Here is a 3,019-nt window from a genome sequence, read left to right on the forward strand (position 1 = left end):
TTTTTCTTCTTCTTTTCTATTATGGCGGATCACAAGCAACTTTGAGGTGCACGCCGCCACCTACTGTACATGGGTGTGAGCAACACTACTTTACAGCCATTAAATTATATTATTTTTAATTTGGTATTCTGAAGATAAATAAATAATGCATTCCTTAATCTGTAAATATCCACTATGTTTCCTTCATTCTCCAATATTCCTTTAAGACTCCATTCCTGACTCCATTTATCTTATCTTATCTTATCTTATCTTATCTGTGTTGTCCTGCTAACCATTCTTCTTAGTCTCTCCCTTTCAGACTCATGTTTTACAATTCTTCATTTTGTTTCTCGCCACAACCTTCACAAAAAAAGAAAAGAAAGAGAAAAAGGCAAGAGTGTCAATTTATAACCCAGTTTTTCTGAAATGAGAGAAAAGACTGTCTGAGATTATCAACCATTTAGCATAGTTAGCTTAGCTACAGACTACTGTTTGCCTCCATTTGACTAGCATCTAATGAATTAAGGAAAAAAATTACCAAGATATTCATATATTTAACTTGTCCCTGTACCTTTTCCATTTAACAGATGAGTCAGTCAGCAGCAGCTCTAACCCACGTCCCTCCTGGCCTGTCCTCTCCTGAGTGAAATTATAGCTGCAGTATGTAACTTTTATAAAAAAATATATATATTTTTTCACATATTTGTTAAAACTGTCATTATGTTGTGACAGTATGGTATGAGAGATAATCTGTGAAAAATCTATTTCCTCTGCTTTCTAAAAGTGCTAGAAACAACCAGTCAGTGGCAGGAGAGTTTTAGTGCTGTCAATCACAATCTAATGTGGCTGCTCATCTTTTCTCCTTCTCGCTCTGTGCTATGCTGCAGCTAGCATAGCCTGTTGTAAATGCTTAGTCTAGTTAGCATCAGTGACGGCAGATAAACGATTTTCCTGTAATTATAAGTTGTTTCTCCACCATTAGCACATTTAGCAGTGACTAAATGAAGTTGATTGACAGCACTAAGACCCTCCTCCTGGTTATGACTGGTTGTTTTGGTCGGAACGTTGCATTACTTTAGTCAGTAAAAGTAGCTCTGGGAGGAGGTAGAAGAGATTGATTGTTTTCACAGATTATCTGTCTCATAACAAACTGTCACGACATGGTGACAGCTTTAACAAATACGGAGAAAACATATTTTTTAGTAAAGTTATATACTGCAGCTTGAATAAAATGCAACTACATAGCATTTTTTGAGAAGTCTGGATTGCTTCATGTATATTTTGCATGTTGTCTATGACTGTTGCTCCTGGGGAGGGACATTTCAGTAATCTAAAACTAATAGAAAACATTTAAGCAACCTACTTGCATACTGTATGCAGACTGTTGAATGTTAAATTTATGAGCAGTAAATATTGCTAGTGCTAGTTATCAGCATTGGACCAAAGAAAGCAAGGCTTTAAAATTGTGATGCTTTTGATAGGTCGGATAGACTCAACAACTTGTAACAGCAGTTGCGTGGGGGGGCCAATTTTATTTTTTTGTCATGGGGGCCAAGATTCCTGGCAGCGCCCCTGTGGCTCCATGTCATTCTGTAATCCCTTTGTTTTTCTTTCATTTTTTAGTATAATCTTTGACTGCAAGTTACTCAAGATACTTGAATAATTCAGTAAGCATGATAGTAAGATTTGTAATAAATAAAGTATTTATTACAATACTTTATTGTGCAACTGTCACGTGCAATTACGTCAGCTTCGTCTTCTTCGTGGATTTTTTTGGGATCTGTCTTTATTTACTTATTTATTATTATTATTATTATTATTATTATTATTATTATTATTATTATTGTGTGAAAACATGGAAAATGTCGATGATATGCATTTTTCTAATAAAGACTTAACATGCAAATAGTAAATGAATGACTACCTACAAAAGCTTCTTTGTATCAGAGAAAATGCCATCAATGTCCTAGATCAAACTGTGGAGATGATGAGATGGTTACACATTTGTTTTGGGGATGTTCTTTTGCGCAACGGGTGTGGTTATTATTGTTACTATGGTTACATGATTTATCATATGAAACAATAGCCTACAGTTTGTGTTAGAATAATTATGTTTTGTTATCATTCTTACATAAGTAGTTACCAGTTTGCTTTACATCAAGGTTTAGTATTCACACCCCAGAGAGGAGGAATTTGTTAAACCGTGTGAAAGACAAAATTTTGCTTTTCCCTAAACCTTGAAACTGCAGCTGTTTCTTATCTTGGGATACTCCTTAAACTGCTCGTGTGTAGAATGTAGTTCTTCCTTGTTTTAGAATAGACCCCCTTGATTTATTACCTCCACATTCCATTCCTGACTCCCTTCTTTCTCCTTTCTTAATAAAAAGACAGGCTCTGCTACAGGGAATCAGAACGCATGGTAAACACCTTGGAGAAGTGGTTTGCTATGCTTTCTCCTTCTGCAGAAGCTTGGTTGAAAACTCATAAACGCTGTCTGTGGTCCTTCTTGGTATTTAGGTAAACAAAAGTACCTATCAGTTTGTTGAAAAAAAAATTGGGGGATAAATAATCTGTTGTGGTGGATAGTTAATTGTGTGAAAGACACCTTGTGGAAAGAAATGAACATGAAGTTCATGTTTTTTAACTGCATGTTAAGAAACATGAAAAAACAACAGTAGCAAAAAGTGTGGCTACATTAGTTAAAGATTACATCTGGAAAAATTCTTTAGGTAAAAAAGTGAAGATGAAACATTAATGTGGAAAATACCTGAAAAATTTCTGAACATTTGTAAATAAGAGAAGTATCAGTGTAAATAGAATTTGTATGTTTTGCCTTTTATAAACTGTTTGTCTATTATGTTGGTACATCACAAAATCCCTGTAAAATGTAACCCATGTTAATTTAACAAATATGAATTATAGCCTGTAGTACACTACATTGTCGATAGGTGGCAGTAAATGGTTTCAAGTAGTCTAAAACTACATTGATATGCCGCAGAATATGGACTAGAATAACCAGAAGAAGAAACTGGAAGAAACG

The sequence above is a fragment of the Xiphophorus maculatus genome, chromosome 7 (genome assembly GCF_002775205.1).
Source record: "Xiphophorus maculatus strain JP 163 A chromosome 7, X_maculatus-5.0-male, whole genome shotgun sequence".
NCBI lineage: Eukaryota > Metazoa > Chordata > Actinopteri > Cyprinodontiformes > Poeciliidae > Xiphophorus > Xiphophorus maculatus.